This window comes from Phalacrocorax aristotelis, chromosome 1 (genome assembly GCF_949628215.1).
Source record: "Phalacrocorax aristotelis chromosome 1, bGulAri2.1, whole genome shotgun sequence".
NCBI classification, from domain to species: domain Eukaryota; kingdom Metazoa; phylum Chordata; class Aves; order Suliformes; family Phalacrocoracidae; genus Phalacrocorax; species Phalacrocorax aristotelis.
In genome coordinates, this window is record NC_134276.1 from 44,934,474 (window position 1) to 44,954,286 (window position 19,813).

Here is a 19,813-nt window from a genome sequence, read left to right on the forward strand (position 1 = left end):
TGCTCTTTGAAGAGCAATACTACACTATATGGTTGCAAATAGCCAGTGGTGAAAAATCAGGTTCTTAATAAGTTTCACAATTATTTGAGTGCCAGGTATATCCAAAGTGTCAGGACATGGAATCTGTCACAGTTTGACCATACTGTAGGAGAAGTACTCTGAGGCTGTTACTTCTTTACAGGCAGTGACTTCAAAGTTACTTAGGTGTTAAGACAACCATTGAAATGTCAAAGTTTAATTCTTCTTCATTAATGTATTATGACTAGGGAAAAAAATTAACACCTTTTCCTTTTACCTTCTTCATGTATATTAGGTAGCAACAAAGTACATGTAAGTCACTCCTAAACATGGGTCTAGTTTCAGCAAACTAGGAGTAATCCATTCCTCTGATGCCATATGGTGGTAAACTGCTGGCTTATAAATATTGTTAAGTGTATACGGAAATCAGTTAATGAATATTCACCAGAAGGTCCTATTAATGACTGAAGTGTAACTGACATATTTTTGTTACTGTTTTTTGGCATCAGAGAAACTGTTTCTGTCTCAGTCTCTTTCTTACTTAATAAACAGAATTTTATAGTGTATGAATTCAAGGAGCTTTCCTGGCTTTTAGGGCAGTAGGAGACTCATTTGTTTGAGTGTGTTAGTTCAGAGAATTGTTTACACAGATGGAAGGCTTGACTGCATCGTTTCTGTCCTATTTATGATTCTATTCTGCTTTGTTTTTGTTAATCATGATGCTCACAACAAGAAAACTATGTTTTTATTTCTTTAAAATGAGCAACATTGAAAAATCTGATAACAATCTTGGCAAACATCATTAACTGAAGCCTCTTTAGTAAGTCTCCAGAATTAGTCAAGATATAGAAACTTTTGAACTTACGAACGACCCCACAAGATCAAGGTCGAAGTACATAGGTAGACATGAGGAGGTGGACACTGGACTGCCAGTGTAATACTGAAAGAAGGAATGCAAAGGTACAGCACCTACTCTGTGAAAGCAGAGCATTTCAGTATCTGCAGTTGCCAGCCAGTCACCTTTCACAAGCAGAAAATTCACTCAACAAGGCTCTTTAAAATCTTCTTTCCTTGTAACAAAGCTGAGCTTAGAAGTTTGAAATCAATGCCTTGTAAAAAGAAACCAAGTGGGTGGCATTTTCCAACCATGAGACATGTCATTACCATTGACCTCACTACTCTTCTTAAATAGCCAGAGAAGGGCAACAAAATTGTCAATTAGATTTGCAGTGAGCAGGAGTCAGCCTTACTTAACTTGTGCTTGCCTGCATAATCATGCATATCTCTCCTCTATATCAGGAGTTGTTCAAGCCTATAATAACTAGGGTTCAACAAGTCTGAACCACCTTCCTTTGCTGATGATATGGAAGTTGTTGATTTGCTACAGATTATTCAGGAGTTTTGTAGCCTTGACAGAGTGTCATATTTTAAATTCCACCTCTAAGAATTTGCACTGCGGCTACCAAATAGGAAATAGTGGAAGGAAGTACAGTATTAAGCAAAACATGATTGCATTTTTACTTTTTTTAAAGACCATAGCAAATTTCTTTGTTATTCTGCACATCATAAAACAACCACACTAAATTTGGCATGACCTGCAGTCTCATCATAGGACAGGGTAAAGGATGGACAGGGTGCTGAAGATGAGAACTAAGCACCATTTGCTGAGCTATATGCAGATAGTGCTGTGAAACGTGACAGCATTATTACTTGCTTAGCCACACAATCCTACTGTCGTAAAAGCACTGTATTTACTGAAAGGTTTTTAAAAGGTTTAAGCAGGTTAGATTTAAAGCTGATGAATATGCTTATCAACTTTCATAGCTGTGCACTATTTCTTCAGTATGCAGAGTCCACCGTAGAAAAAGTGCTGTTTCAAAATTGGTAATTCCTCCTGCAACATTGGTGTCTAGTTGTTCCCTAGAAGAGAAGCCCTCTTTTAATATTATATCATTCTAAGCCTTCCTTTGCATAACAGCAGCCTGTCTCTTCACCTAATCATGGTAGTCGACTTCCCTATTTTACAAATGCATCCTATGGCTGAGCTGTTCTAACAAAAATGCACTGACTCACATTTGAGTCTATGGTTCTGCATCCCAAGTCACACCCTGGATAGCAAGGTTAGAAAACTTTGGCGTGCTGAATACAGGTGCACAGTAGTCCTGTTAAGCATTAACAGTTTTGCTCCTCAACTATTTGTACAATGATAATAATCTCACCTACCTTTTCAACACGCACATACTTTGTAGCGTAGGTGATGGGTCCTTTCATGTAGATCAAATATATGGTTCATTAGGAATTCCATACAGTGGCTAGATTAGGTACCCATGAAGGACTTTATTTCTATGATGTGGTTAAAGATGTGACTTGAGCAGGATTTGGAACCCTTTCTCATGTACTTTTTCTCTCTTCAACATCCACCCTGGAGGTTTTCTACCCTACCCATTTTTCAGGTGGTTGATCACCTCTTTGTTGCACACTGGACTTCATTGACTAGCTGCATGTTAAACATGTTGCTTCCTGCTTTCTTTCATGACAAACCTTATATATGAGAGGATCTTGTAATGAATATCCACAAAGACACCTCAGAGATCTCTCCTCTTGCCCCCCACAATATGTACATGGTGGATGTGCCACATCTGCTGCTTTTTGTGCTGACTCCTACGACCTTGTTAGGTTCTGCTCCTCATTTGTTTGCTGCTCCATCTTTTGACACTTGAAGGTTCAGAAGACACTGATCTAGATTCAAAACTGAATTATGGAGCCTTCTTCCACTAAAACTACTTGTTTTAGAGGTTTCACACACAAAAAAACCCCTACAGGGCTAACTTTTCATTTCCTCTAACACTACTGTTTTCACTTAACACATTTCTAGCATTATCTCCTTCTGCTTTGCCCCAAATAGATATTTTAATGCTATAAGGCCTTGTTTGCTACAGAGACTAACATTTTTCAAGTGTTATTCCACGCAATTCATCACATTTACTTAAAACACATCTAGTAAAACATAAAACATAACAAAATTAGTCTCATTTATTTAAAAGTGTACAGCTATAAACTACTACATCACTGAAAGAAATCTCAATTAAGCAGAATTGCCATCCCCATTAAGCAGTAGTCATTGCCATTAAGTATCATTGGACTTAAATTGTTCCCAGGGAGACGTCCTGATTAAGCGGACTTCCTAGTTTAAGTGTATCTCAATTAAACAGAATGTGCTGCATCAGCATTTCATTTTATGAATGCACTGAGAAGGCATTTGATTAGGATTTTGAAATGGTTTGTGCTATCATTATTGAAAATTTGGATGGGAATGCAAAAAGAGCTTTTGGGAATTAGTATTTATGGCAACTAGGCACCTACTTCTTGGACTCTTTTAGCAATGACCACTTAAATATTTTGATGTGGTTTGTACGTACTAGTTTGGTTCTGTGCAGGCATGATTAAAAAGATCTTTAAAAAGCAAATTTAGGATCAGGTGTATGCCTAGTCTTGGAATCATTTAAGGCTTAACAGATTTGATTTGCCTTTTAAAATATCCACATGGGTCCAGAGAGCTGGTTTTCTGCACATGAAGTTCAACATTTTAATGTTTGTTTAGAACTTGTCAGTGTCTTCTTATGTCCATGCATGTATCTTATCTCACTCATTTTTATACATCAGATGGAAGCATTCTGTATTTTCAACCTAATCTGAAAAAAAATGTAAGCCATAAATGAGAAAGATTCATTGTGGAACCCCGTTTGCTTCCAACCAATATGTATTTCCAGAACAGGACTAGATTTTTTCCTGCATTTTTACAGAGATTTCTTAAAATTCCAAACATTTTCTAAAAATTTAAGTTGTAACGTAAATAATTCTCATCTGCCTGAGCCAAATAAATATGGGATCCAGTGTAACACAAAAAGCAAATGAGGGTAACAGAACTATTATTTCAGGAAAGAAAAAAGATGATGTGGATATTTCAGTGGTATAAATGACTCATTCTGTAACTTCTATTTCATGAGACTTGATTCTGATGTACTTATGACAACAGAAGTGAAAGGAAACCCATTTTTGAACAATATTGTTAATATGAGAAAGAAATGAGGGACTACCGAGTGTTAGAAGTATCTCTTCACTTATCATCTAGCCAAGAGTGGAAAAAGACCATGCAAGTTAACAGTGTTTCCCTGTGAGTTTCTGTAAACCTAACCAACCTTCAAAAGATATTGACAGTTTATTCCAATGAGATAATCAGAATAAAAGGATAAATGCATGGCAGGTATTTTATTTTTCCCCTCTGGCACTGCTCTGATCTTGCCATGTACAACCATGTTCCAGTTGCACAGATGAAGTCTGCATCACCTTAGAAAATGGGAGTCCACTTATCCACTAATGCAACAAGGTATTTATCCGCTTAATTCCCATTAGCTTTAATGGGAGTTACATGCCTAATTCCGCTCAACATTGGTGAGAAATGCACCTTAAATTTTCAGCTGCTTGAAATAGCAACCTCTGCAACCACACATAAGAGATTATAAATAAAGAAACAATAGAAACAAAGCAGGCTCCTAAGAGGTACCAGCAGTGTATAGATAGAAGCAGACAATTTTTCCCTCAGCAAGCTTTTCTGCTTAAATCATTTTAGTAAATAAATATTTAACAAGTGACAGAACTTAATTGATGTTTATATTTACATGGCAGTTAATTTATATTCTGCTAAAGCTGAATCCTCCATGCACAATAATGCTTTATATCCCTCCATGGTGGCAGACACCTAAACAGCACAGTTGTGTTTTTAAAGAAAACCATAACAACAGAAAAATGCACTACTCCAAATACTATATAAGTCATTACATTTTTTTTCCTCTCTTCAGCTGTCAGATGTATTGCATTATATTATCAGATTGATAGATCTAGTGTTATTTCAACATTTACCATTTTACAACAACAAATAGAAAACATATAAGGAAGCGTTGGTAACAAATCTTTCTTAATATGTATGTGAAGTAGACAGTTAGTCTAAGAGAAAATATAACTGATGACAGATTTCATTTCAATCTTCTGGTGCTTATTAAGATGTCTACAAAGAAAAAAGCCATACCTGAATACATCTCTTCCTGCAAACAAAGGAAAGTTTTAATTGCTTTAATCAGCATTTGCTTTGTCTTTGCAGTGACATAGGAAAACAAGTCAGGTAAAATCAGCAATGTGTTCTAAAGGAAATTTCTAAGCAGAGACTTCAGATAATTTCTATTATTTGTGTCTAGAACACAGTTAAAGTCTATGTTACAGGTGCAACGTAATTCAAAAATTCTTAAATCCACCTTATAAAATGGATTTGTACTTCATTTTATTTTATACCATTTTTACATGTGGAGAAATAAGTCAGCATAAATCTGACCAAACCCCTCTCCCAAAAAACCCCTACAACATGTGCTATAGAAGCTATGTCAGGTTTTAGAAATCCGAACACAGCCCAAGGAAACAAGCTGCATGTTGAGGGAGATGTGCTGCTAAAAAGTTAATAATTTGACAAAATCCATGTCAAACAACATGGTTGGGATAATGGAATCCATTATTTCTTTCAGCTCATAGGTTTTGATTTTATATCTTGATGATACACGTAGCTCACTCCTCACCAGAAAGGCCAAAAAAGACCCTTCTGCTATTAAAAAAAAAAAAAAAAAGCATAAAAGAAAGGTCAACACCCAAACCTCTCTTGAGGAGGAAATGGGAATTAGTGCTCATATGCAGGAAATACACAGCACCTTCTAGATGAAGTCTCAAAAGGGAATCTGTTTTTCAAATTTCTAAACGTGTTAGATAAAGGCTTGGCCTAGCTGAAGGGATCGACCATTCACCTGTTCAGAGCAAGTATGATTTCACCCAGTGTTTCTTCATTTGTTTGCTCTTGTAAATACATAACTCTTGTCCAGCATAGTGGAAGGTAGGAGAGAGATGAGACTCATGCCTTTGTCCCTTTCTGCATCTGAAACAGGATTGCTCAGTGTTAAGCCCCATGAGTTGTTCTTAACTGTGTTCCCATGGAACATTCCTAGATGTTTCAAACATTGTCAGTATCTGACAGCCTCTGCCAGGAGGTTATGCCTGCTACTGCACACAGCTTGCATTTGCAGAGATACACGTTTTAAATGAATACTGATTTTAAATGTCTCTGGGCACTGAATTCTTTGAGTAGACCTCAGTATGTGCAGTGACTCTTACACTGTCATCGTATACTGTGTGTTAGATCAGTAGCAGGCTAGGTGAACATTTGGTTTCTGTGCAACCGGTATAACTGTGTTTCTTTAATGTAAATACATGCACCAAAACGCTTTTATGGGAAAGTCTTCAATGTACAGTAGGACAAGAGGCCTCACCAGCCTCACCAGCTCTTATTCCCAGAATATCACCGAACTTAATGTCATGGCTTCCCTCAGACTGCCAAGTAAAGAAATGGGGCTGAGAAGAAGACACTGATCTTTATTTAGCCACTCTAGGTCTTTTTTTCTCTGGATGCAATAAATTTCTCATCCTTAGCTGAGAAAATTGATTAATCCTATTTTCAAGCTGCAGCAAGGGCCTGAAATACCTGCACATCTCTTCACAGACACTGAGGATGGCTCTTTGCATGCCATGAGACATCCCCCAGTACACAGTCAAAATGCCCTGGCTGAGCATACTGTTTCTATGACCTAACCTCAGCATCTAACTGAGGTCTGTGATCTTCCCAGGCTCACTGTATGTTCAACACACCTCTTCAGAGGAGACTTTGAAGAAAAAGGTTAATGTAGGTGCTCTGAATCATGCTTTCTGTGGATCTAATCTCTCTCTCTCCATGACCTAAACAGAATTTAGGAAGCCCAGCCTAGACATGTCTCTTTTGCGCTTAGAGTTAGGAGTAGGGCATTTCTCCCTCAGGGAACGTCTTGGTCCCTAGAAAAAAACACCAAACTATTATAATACAGATCATGAGTAGATACAATGACAAAATACAATGACAAAACTCCCACTGACTTCAATAGGGCCAGTATTTCATCCTATGTGACTTCAAAATAGCCACAAAATGGACAGTGTTGTGCTACTGTTTGGAGCTATTATTTTATCCCTAATTCAGACAGTGAACCTTTCACATGCTACGTATGAGATGGACAGATTCATACAGAAATAACCCTTCAAGGATAACCACCCTTTTTAAATCACTGAAGAATCTGAGTGGGACCTTAATCACTAGCACAGACTGGCAGGTCATTTTTTTGACACTTGCACACAATTTTGAAAATCAGCCAGAACTGACAGGTGCAAAGTTTCTGCACTCCTGTTATACACAATAATTCAGTACTGAATGGTTATATGTGGCCTTATTTTATATATATATATACACAGAGAGAGATGTTTTGGCAGTAACTGGTGCCCAATAATATAGGAAGACAGTACAAAACTGCTCAAATGAAGCAGTGAAAGAAAATTTAACGTATTTATTAAGATTAGTATTTTTTCTCATTAAGCTTTCCTGTAATATTACATGTTTTAGCACAGTTGGTAGGTCTAAAAAGTGAAGGAAAAAAAATGTAACAAAGGTCTCACTATTTCCATGGTAAAGCCATCCCTCAGACGGCTTAGTCCTGAAAACCCTCGCAGCAGGCTGAATTTATGAATTTCAGTCAGTTTTCTGTAAACATGTAAGCATGTGGATATTTGTTGGATCACAGTCTAAATCAGCAGTGTATAACATAGAGGTCATCAAGGAAGGAGCAGTTCTGAGCAAAGGTCTTCAAGGCAAATTCTCTGGTTCTCCATCCTTCGCTTTCTCCTCACACTTACTCCTGTCCCCTACAGAGTTATGGGGGGACCATGATTGACACACTTTCCCCTCCCCCCCCTTTAATAATGTACTGAAATTATGTATTTTTATTTATTGACATTTTAACTTTCACACAATATCATAATTTTGTGATTAACATTTTGCATGATTAATGAGAGGAACCAAAAATATTGGTGAATGTTTGATTTTTTTAATACAAGCTACTGACCTAATTCCCTACACACTTCCGAACATACTTGTTAAATAATGGAATTAATAATCAGCAAAACAATTCAACTGAAAAATTCACTGATACCAATATTTCTCACAAACACTGAGTGTGTGGCTGCATCCAAAACAAAGTCTAGGTGAAAACCCTTGCAAAAGCCTGACAAAGGGATCATGGGAAAAGGAAGGAAGTTGGAAGATGCTGCTGAACTCACTGCAGAGATGTTGAACACAAGTTCCCTTGCTGAAAATGTCATGGTATCAAAACCAGCTCCTCACTGCCTTTAGGCACTTCTCTTGGGACAACTGACACATTTTTCCTCTAATATTCTACATCGGTTTTTCAACCATTAAAATGGGTGAAATGGAAATGCTTTATGATGGTATTCAGAGTACTTTTCAAAGGAAAATCAAGTCCATTCATTTCAAATAATGTGTAGTGGTTACTGTTTCATACAGGGTGCATTGTATCAGACCTTGGGGCCAGAATTTCAAGTCTCTATTCCTAGATATGACACTGAAAGTATGTTTATATGTTTTAATAAAATATGATTTTTGTTGCACGGATGGCCTGTAGCATGTGCAGTATGAATATTAAATAATGAAAACTTCTACCTTTGATTTTTAATAAGTTGGCAAAACAGAGAAAACAATAGAAAAAGCTTTCAGAGTTGTAATAAACATGCTATAAACTCTACTGTATTTAACAGAAATACATATTAGCTTCAAATGGATTTAAAACAGTTACTATATACCTAATCACAGGTTTTACCTTTTTTTGGTTCTAATCTAATAACTAATGTAATCATTATCCAAGCAACCATTGTAGTTCCTCAGAGAGAATAAGTCTTACAAAGGGTGGGCATGTTATATTAAGTTTCATGCTTCGTTTCCCTGAATTTTTGATCTTTTTTCATCAGAATATTAAAGACACTGGCACATTTGTGTATGAGGTCCAGAAATGCAATTGTTGAATTGATGTTAAATGTCTAAAATTCTATAAAAAGGGATGAAATATTTTCATTAGATAAGACTTTTTGGCAATAAACATTGGTAATGAAGGGGAAGCCAATAATTTTTCTAATTCCGTATTTTAATATAAAACTGACGGATTAAAATAAGATCAATAAGCATGTTATTGTCCTATTACTATGAAGTGTATCTCGGTTACACTGAACTATAATAAACGACAGGAAAAATAATCAACTTAGTTGGAATAAGTGTCATACAATACTTTGTATAAAAATAAAAAAACATTCAGGATAGAAATCCCCAAATTATTATTAAGCTAAATACCTAACAAATATCAGTTGAAAAATGCAAGCTATTCATTCAATAAACCAAAGTATATGAAGAAAAACAGAGTGGGATAACATTTCATACCACACTTAATTTTATTTATTTAATCTTGTCTCAGGCGCCTATAATATTTGTGTTATACAATTACCACAGTACAAAACACTAAAAACACTGAAACAAAATTCAAAAAGCTCAGATATCTCACCAAGACGACATCAATCAAACCTCCCATCAAAAGGAATCTATTGCTTACAGGTACAAAGAACAGGAAAAAAGGGAATAGCAGGAATGGGTTACACACTGGAGAGGGCAAACAGTGGTCAAGCATAAGCCATCCCAAATCATGATGACTGTTTTTACAGTGTTGTAGGTGTTCACAGTACTTTAGATACAAAACCCCACGTAACTCTGTAGCAGCAGATCTCAAGCCTAAAAACTGTCAACTCTCCAAGAACAGCAAGAAAGGAGGGGACAGGATAACCAAATAATGTTAAGCATGGATAAAACAAAACACACATACAGTAAATGCTGGCACATTCTGTTAGTATATTTGCCTTTTAAGAATGAGACTGTAAGCATGGAATGAGGTCAGAAAAGGATTTCATTTTTTTTTAAAGCATGACACATGTAATCCATAACCCAAATAATCTTCTCACAGACACTTGAGAATTGACCATAAAGTGAATAAACCTTGCAGCATACCAGAAGTGAATAGCTCACTCTTCTCCAGAAGTGCAAATTAGAGGCAGGTTCTGTGTGAGCTGCAGCATTCAGGTCAAGGAGGTGTGTTCAGGATCAAAATGTGACATTAGGTTCGGTAAAGGACAGAGACAGATATCATAGTTCCTAACCTTTAGCAGTGTCTCCAGAACTGATTTTGTAATGTTGCATTAGGTACCTGAGATACTCTCCTCTCTCGAAGGGAGCCACCCGGAACAGCTAAAGATGGTTAAGTGAGAAACACCAGTGACAAAACTCAGCTGAAGCCCCATGCCTGCCTTAAGTTGAGATGTCTCGCTGGGGACTTTGGAAAGACACTTTGCCACCTAAGAATCCATACCGCAAAACTGATTTTTGAAGAAAAGCTCCTCCACCCTTTTTTTTTTCCCTGAAGAATTAAAAAATATCTTTCCTTCCTATTAAAAGAAAAATATACCTCTGTGTAGCTGTTGACATTCTCAAACCTGTTTCTCACAGTAGAACACTGCAGCCAGTTTGGGTATATCTGTATCAGTACATAAAAAAGGGCCAAGAACTGAAGTCTCTGACTTCGAGACCACAAGGCTCTGACTGACAGATTTTATACTCCTTAGGACTAGCCTCCTCTAGAGCACATCCACCCTGCAAGCAGCAAAGTAGGGTATGAACTAAGAGTTAAGCAGTATGGACAGCAAGGATTCAGTGCTGAAGCCTGCTCTGCTGTTATGTTTTATTTAGGAGAACTAATCTACTCTGGGGAAGGAGCACTGTTCACCCTCCCTGAGAAATTATGCAAGAAAAACACGAGGTTTGTAAAAAGGGGTAACAGAATGTATTACACCAGCTGACTGAAACTGGGCAAAAAGATAAGCTTTTGGGACACAAACTCTTTTACATTTCTGTTGTAGAAGCTTCAGTTTTGAAAACTGAATACATGTTGGAAGAAATTGCACTCTTTTTAACCTTGTTATAAGATATGCCTTACTGTGCCAAGGTGGATTTGAGATTTGTTGGGCGGAAAGGGAAAACAAGCTGGGAATATGGCTTTCCAGCTGAGAGAGTAGGCCTGCTTAGTGACTCCAGGTTCTGTCCCCCAAAATATGTGGCATTTTGGCATATAAGCCAATGATCATTGAGTGCAAAATTTAGCAACGTGGCTGCAAGCAAGGGCAAGAAATACAGGTCTCTCCCATTGAAAAAGGTGCCTTAAACATTCACACTCAGTGGAGGTTTTAGCAAATGCTACAGTCTTAGTGACCAGAATCTTCTCCCAAGAGGATGTGAAGGAACAAGGACTGCCTTTATGCATGCTCTAGCCAGTAGGTGTGGGGAAAAAAGAGCACCATCCTTTTTCATGGAGGGCAAGATTTGCTTTGTGTTTGGTGGGGGACTTGGTAGTGCTGGGACAAAATCAGTATGAAAACCCACTGAGTGGAGCCCCAAGGAAGCTTAAATAGAGAAAGGGTCCATTTCTGAAATGAAAAGGAATATTAAGCAGAAACTTGGGCATCATAGTGTGTCCCCTGCTGTTCTTGGAAAGTGACAAATCAAGGTGCCCAGCGAGCAGCAAATATTTTCAGAAGTGCTGTTTTGACCTTATTTCCACCTAAGCCTCAATTTAGGTGCCTAAGTCTATTCTTGGGACTTAGTACTGCTCCAAAAGTATAGTCACCCACGGTGAAACATGTCTATGCATCTGCAGTGGCACACACATATCTGTGTTCTACTGTAATCCCTGCTATCAGCTTAGACAAAATCATTGAGCAAATCACATTAATATTGTCTCCTATCATTACCTAGTTTAGGTGTTATGACTACTCATCACCGCTGAGAGGACAGAAAAAGTGAAGATTTGGCAGCCTTGGATGGCAGGCAGGATTCCTTGAATTTAGATGCTGTAGTCACAGTGACTGAGTACCCTGAATAATGTCTGGCTTAATTCATCATTTACAAAATAGGGAACTGATACCAAGCTCTGCAGAGAGGTGTATGATGATAAGGCAGACAGAAAGAACTAAACCCGTGCCAAATAATATTATCATTTTGTGAATGGCAGGTAGGTACTGACCACTATCCACCTGTTTCTCCCAGACTTTTCTTCACCACCCCAGGGGACCATAGTTTCTGATGAGTTTCACCTAGTTTTCACTCTGTTTTGGGTCAAGTTTCAGACTCTGAATGAGAAACCTGACAATGATACCAGAACCAATATCTTTGTATGATGCAATACAGATGCATCTGTATCTGACAGATACAACAAATGAGAGTTTCCTCACCAGCGAGTAATTAAAATTGTGCAATAAGAAAGTATTGTCCATCTCAGCAGTGAGCAATTAAGTTTAGTCATGAGGGTGCACAACAATTCCATCAGTATTAAACAGGAGGCAGAAGTGGGAAGAAACTGAGTAATCGATGTGTACTCAAATAAGTTCAACTCTACACCCTGAATTCCTGATTAATTCCTAAAAGTTTACTGCTGTTTTTACTTTGACCTCCTTTTAAATGCATCATCACTCAAGCAAACAAATAAATAGTGAAGAAATTTAAATGACTCCACAGAAAAACAGTAAAAGAAAAAGGCAACTATGGAAACCAAAACTTCATTCTAGCTCTTTCTTGGAACTGATCTAAGTATCACGTTGGAAACAGTATCTACAACAAGGCTATGCATGTGAAGACTGCTTAGATTGCACTGCGTAAGACATGGCTACAGCTGCGGTAAAAATTATCTTCTAACCACCCAGGAGTTTCATGCACAAAGAATGACCATATTCTTGGCAAGTTCCTACACAAGGTTAGGACGAAGGTGAATACGTGTGTTTATGCTCACCCGATCCTTAATACAGATAATCTGTACCGAGTACTTCTCCTGATATGAACAATACACATTATTACTGTTTTTGTGACCTTCTGAGAAATGCAAGTGTGTTATGAAAAGATGCAACCTTAAATTTGCATTTGTACTTTTTTTTTTGCTAGAGGATTCTCGTTTTGTTCAGCATGGAACACTCTGCATGATGTTCATCTGCAAGATCCTTGACTTCTTTAATCCTGAAAAGGCCTTGTTGCATGATTCTATGTTGTACCATGAGATAGTTCCATTTGTTAAATGGGGTAATATTATATTGCCCATCTGGCAAATTGCTTTGAGGTTTGCAGAAGGAACAGGCGTATTTATTTTAACTGTTGGATGTTAGTCTCTGCATGAAGTCACAGTAATTATATCTTTCACTATGCCCCTATCCAAGCACACAATATATATGTATATAAATAAAATGGAATGTAAATTTGGCCTTTAAGTCTTGGCTCTGGCATGTTGCATTACTTACTTTATGTCAGCCCTGTGTAACACGATACAGATCTGCATTCTGGTATCACTAGTTCGGTCAGAATCAGTGTTTGTTTTACCATCTTGCAAAAGCAATAACTCTTACAGCTGTCCAGATAGATACAAATCTCACTTGAAATATTCAGAATGAATCCTAAGATGGTTTGCTGGCACCCAGAGGGGAAAGTGTAGTGCTCTTGCTCCATTCTTCTACTAAGGCCTGAACACTGAGAAAAACAACATTTACAATTGAGTGAGTTTCCAAACTGCCTAACTTTTCAGTTGTGTGTTTTTTATATGTTAAATATGGTTCAGAAGATTAAAGTCTTCATTTTAGGCAAAGAAAGGAAATAATGTTTCCTGTCCCATTTGCCAAGCTAAGTGAACAACTGTTCCAGCACAATTAGAATTGTTAATTGATTTGAAAACATAGGGCTTTGAAGGTGGAAAACTGCTGACATTATTTCAATGGGGAAATGCACTCCTGAGAGAGAGCACTGCAGTACAATTTCTCTCCTTGTTTTGTTGAATATACATCTATAAAAACACTGTGAATCATGCAGTAAAAACTGCTGTGCTGATATCATAAATCTCTGATAATAAAAATTTCATTGTTGAAACAATAAAATAGACTTTTATTATAACACAGAGTATCCACCTAAACATTGTCCTTTTAGCTTCTTTGAGTTAAATGTATGCACAGTTTTACAGTCTATAAACAGATCTGGAATAAAAGTTAATAAATGTCAAAATTTGCATTTCAAAAAATTCTTGCTGCATTTTAGGGAAGATCAATCTATGAACCTTTCAACATTATGTCAAATGAAATGCTAATTGTACCTTTAGGAATTTCAGAGACAGTGACAAGAAACTAAATGCTCTGTTCCTTTGCATCAGCAAGTCGAGGATAATTGTATATCTACTCTTGTGAACTTCTAAGAAGAAAGAAAAATGCTAAGAAAAAAGGGTTTTCTATTCTTTAAGTCAGGAGGGTAAACTCCTTCAGCCACTCTTCATCAATCTGCCTTCAAATAAAGTGTGTTAACATGTTGACAATGGACAAATCACAGAGAGCTACATTTATTAATTTTATAATAGGTTTGTCAAATGAGCTTCAGCTAGAGATTTAAGAGTGAGAAACATTTCCATCCAGGAGCAACTGCCTTATTCTGTTCAAGTTGCTAGAATGGTTTGCAGCATAAATTTCTTTTTTGGGAACAGCTCTCTTCCTCCTCCATCCCCAAATATTAGTAAAGTACTACTTCTTTGAAGGGTGAAACCACTAAAATATATATAGAAGAGGCATAAGAGGTTTTTTATATCCTCTCTAGACAAATCTGTAATGCATCCCTTGTTTTGTTTAGTAATCAACCCTAGCAGTTTATCTCTAAGCAATACAAATTGTATGCCATAGTGGTAAGTGCAAGAACACACTTGTGCAATAAGGAAAGCTAGCTGGAAAGTAGCACCTAATTCAGGCTTGCAATGTTTTCCCCAGTATTATCCTACCCTCGCTATATTGAATATATTTCCTACAGCTGCACTGAGACTGTTGAAACATTCACTTACTGTGCAGAGATTGAGAGACAGAATAAAGTCGTGGAAATGTTTATGTTCATGTTAACCTATTCAGTCAGCTTTATCCTGCTCAGGCCTGGACTAGACATCTTCTAACTCTCTAAATGCTTTTATAGCAAACAGTCTGTGGTTTCCAAAACAGAGACCACTCTTGTCCTGTCTCTCTGGCTTATGGTCTATAGGCCTACATTTGTGTATTTTAGGTCGTTCAGTATAAAACCATTCCAAACAGTATTTCATTTCGAAGTTATATAACTCAGACATACTTCAGAGCTAGAATTCATATCTGAGAACCTATTTTTATTTGTGTTGCTGTTACATATCTGAAAAAGAAGCTGCAGATCCTCTACTTAAGTATTTGAGCCTGATCCTGCTGTCATTAAAGTGGAAGGCAATTTTGCGTTTGGTGTGAAGAGGAATTAGGTTGGGTCCTTCTATTCATAGGTCCACCAGGGTATGTAATGACTGCCATATTTTTAATTTGCACTAAGTAAATGTAAAATTCTATGCTCAGAAGTGATGTGTTTAAGTAATTGCAGCCCTATGTTCAGTGCTGGAACACAAGCTACTCACTGGCTCAAATGTTCTTGAATATTTAAAATTGCTATCCTTCAGTTTTCTTTCAAAAGTGCTAATTGCTGTGCCATCTCCATGTTATATGATAGCTACATTATCAGAAAATGTGGTAGGCATGGGCTTACCTACCTAGTACTTTTTTTATAGCAACTATTTCTGAATGTATGATTACTGTTTTTCAGTGGAACTAATTCCTGACCCTCCATTCCAACAAAATGTTATTCAGCTTCATATTCACCATATGGTGCAAAGGTATATTGAAACAAGAAGCAATACACATTAGAAAGAAAAGGATAAAATAAAACTTGGCATAATCTGCATAATTCTTTACATGCTCCACACAATGAATAACTATCCTATGCAGTAAACAATATTGTACTACGACATTTTGGGATAAGTAAATTTCAGCATTCCAGTCAAACTTTTAACCATAATTTCAACATAAATTGAATGGATTCAGTCAACTCACTGGGGTCCTTTCACCACCAATATATCTGTCACAACTATAAAGTTTGTAATCAGGTGGATTTTTATTTTCATTTCCCTTCATGCCTACATGAAAAAGAAGAGATACGAAACAGACAGAACTTTCTTAAGCACACTGTTCATTTTTTTTAAGAGTCAAAACTGCAGGCTAATAAAGACCATTTAAAATAAAAGGGACCATTACTCCTCGGTTTTATATGAGCTTACATGCTTTCATTGTGCAAAGTGTGTTATTAATTTAACATGCCAGATTCATAGGTTTCTGCAATATCAGGTTTGATGTATTCATTATCGGCACTCAGTACATTAATTCACGCTGAAGTCCGGTAAATCAAAATTATACCATCTGGCTTCCTGTTCTTAATGATGAATTTGATGTAGGGGTGATTAAGATTGTTAGGCTTTTGAATTTTAATGTAAAAATTAGGGGATTAAAAAGGCATTTAGAAATGACCAATAGTTAGAATAAACTTACTGACAGGATCTAATTTGTGTACTTGCTAGTAAAGCTCCATTTTAATTAGCAGCCACAGTCTTTCAGCACAAGCTCAAAGAGACAGAAGTTTAGTGATTAAGAAGATGAAGCTGTTAAATTGATAAATTGACCTTGAAATACTTGTAACTGTGGGGGATGGCCTAGTAGCTGTATGGTTGGTATGTTGTGCTACCGCATGGGGGAAAGAGTTTCAGGATTGACCCTAGTAATTCTGCCTTTTTAGATGATTGACCAGCTGGGGATGGGAAAAATCACAGAGGTGAGCTGCTCAATGTCTAAATTCAATTGCTCAATTTGTAAGCAAACAAATTCCATTATTATTTAGCACTTGCTGGCAGATAGCCTGAAATACCATCTCAGTTCTTCAACATCTTACTCACTCCCTTTGCCAGAGAGAGGTGCTAAAACAAGGTAGAAAAGATAATGGGGTTGAAACGACATCATAAGGTGAATGATGACCTTTCAGCTTCCATTGAGAACAGAGCAGTCAGGGAAAAATTTGGCTCCCACATGTCAAATGTTCTTGACAATTGCTAAGCAGTCAAATCTTTGACAATTCCATTGTACCTATGATATTTTATTACTCTAAACCAAAAGTGTTGCATATTTTTGCATGGAAATTGCTAGAAACCTTTAACAGGTCAGATAAGATATGTAAGAGCTATATAACATGTGAAGGGAAGAGAGCTCTGCTTAGAGTGTTTGAGTTTGTTAGAGCTGCACAACATCACGTAGATTCATATTAGGGCCAACAAGCTAAGGCAACTCACATTCATACATGTAGTAAAATTGAAATTAAAAAAAAAACGCTATTGCTGCCATGTTTTGGCAACGTTCCAGTTATTTGTACCATCTCAGAGAAATGTGATAATATGTTAGATTTCACCTCCCCTTTAAAATTCCTAAAGATAGTCACTAATATTGGTACACTGTGGTGGGTATAACTTACAAGAGAAAACGAATGCATTTGTACATATCAACAGTTTGAAGGATTCTTATTCCTTGGCAAGTCAGGGAATATTTTAAGTCTTATATTTTAGAGGAAATCGAATCTTGACTAACCACTGCAATTTATGTCATTTTAAATAAGATATATTTGAATAAGTATATTTTTCATGCCCTAAAAAGACTGATGTCTTCTTTTATAAGCTCATCCTGTGACACACTTGAGTAGGTAGGTATATTGATTTTTTTCTTTTTCTGATGGCAATGAAGTGTAAATGGAAAATATCAGACTTGGCAATCACTTAAACCATGTGAAAATTTCAGAGTGAAGGCTATTAGAGTCACTTTGTGATCTCCCTAGATGACCAAGGAAAAAAACATTTCTACATTTCTTCAGATCCTTTGTGTGACAGCTAAGGAGAATAACATTTTTTCTAATATGCCAGTTTTAGTCTCTATTTGAGAATAACCTCAGTGCTTTCTTATGTCACTAGCTGAGAGAAGATGAAAGACCCAGCCTTGTGTAAATGGCTTTGTCTAACCATCAGTCTTTAGCTCTGCATGGCAGCTGTACTATTGACATTAGCTTGTGCACTGGGTGAAATTGAAGTGAGTTAAATGTGACCTTGGCTTAGTTGTTGAAGTAGAAATGAACTCTACTGGGAGTGAAAAAAAATAAGACCAGTTTCTCTAACTTCATTTTTTCTTTAATGAGTTTAACAGCACTCTCAGGATTTGATACATTTTATAAAAAAGCTTTTATTTCCTTTTCTATTATACAGTGAGTAATCACCATTAGTAAGGTTAGCTTGCCCTTTTAGTATAAAATCCTGATTTTAGGTGTTTATATCCCAATTACTATAAAAAGCGGATCTCTCAAAAAAAACCCCACTGCCTTTCCTCTATGTTGCCTACTGTACTGTTTCACAAAAAACTGTTAACTACACTGATTAATTATAGTTAAAGGACTAAAAATATTGCAAATTGTTCAGTGTGTCTAATGACTTTGCTTTGTCTGTTAGGTTACACTGAAATTCACTGAACTACCTGCTGGTAAATCACATGCTCATTTGGGAGACATGCAGGTAAGTGAGGACGGTTTGGAGTCAACCCAGGATTTTTATCTTGCTTATATTCTGTGTTTCTTCCATCTGTACATGACAAGCTGAGATATCTGAAGATGGGCAGAAGAACCAGGTCTTCAACTCATTGTGTATAGGGGTTCGAATCAGGGGTTCGAATCAGGGGTGTACTGGGCTATGTACACCAGATATTCCCACCTGTTCACAAGACAATCTCAGAGAAGGAAAACAGAAGTGCAAACCTCACATTCACTGTTGGGGTAATAAACTAGATATATTTGTAGAAAAGGTCTTCAGAGGAAGCTGCATAGATGACGAGGGAATGGAAAGAAGAGCCATTCTGGGCTCTGTGACCCCAGGACCATTACAGGAGAAAGGAGGCCAGAAACTTTCAGAGGAAGAACCAGCCTTGAGAAACAAATATTCCCCTGCCTACAGAGACACACACTTCCCGACTGCTGCTGAGATAGCTCAGCTCTGCTGCTCAAACCAAAGACCAAATGCTCAGCTCTTGGATAACCCAGTCTTGGGTGCAGCAGTCCCAAAACTGAGCATACCTCTGGATAAAGGACAACTTGTTTTGGGGGGAAACCTACAGCAAAAGTACAGCAATAACAGCCTGGGGAGATTAGGTATGGGGTTGGATGCAGCCATATATCAAAAGACTACTTGTTTCTTCTGGGCATTGGGGCAAGCATTTTTTTTCCCGTAAGGTGAACTTCAGTGAACTTACATTCACTGCATTGAACAGTATAATATGATAAACTGCCTGAGGTATTGGTTAAAGTAATCAGAATGCTAGCTAAAAACAAGTGAAAGCTACCTGGGTTATGTCAGCTTTATTTTTTATGGAGATATATGCAGAAGCCTGTTCATTTCAATGAAATCTCTCCCAAGATAAAATTTAGTCCTTATCAGAATTTCCTTATTTGATATTTGTGACCCATTATTTGTGGGTTTTATGCCCAATAAAACACTATTTTCCTGGTCCCATTTCTACATCAGTCAAATAATTCCCACTCAATTACATTTCCCAAGCCTTCTTACGTGGCCCTAGTTTCGCTTTCTTACAATTTATTGCTTATAAGCAATGGGTCAAAGGTTTACATGACATATTCCACTACCCCTAGATTTTCTGTATTGCTCTTTGAAAATTGAAAATCTTTCTTTTCATCTTCAGTGTCTTTCTCTTACATTTTTCTGTATTATTTCATAACCATATATCTGTCCTTGGTCTTAGCCTTTCCAACTGCTCTTTATTTTAGTGTCCACCTCATTCATTTTGACTC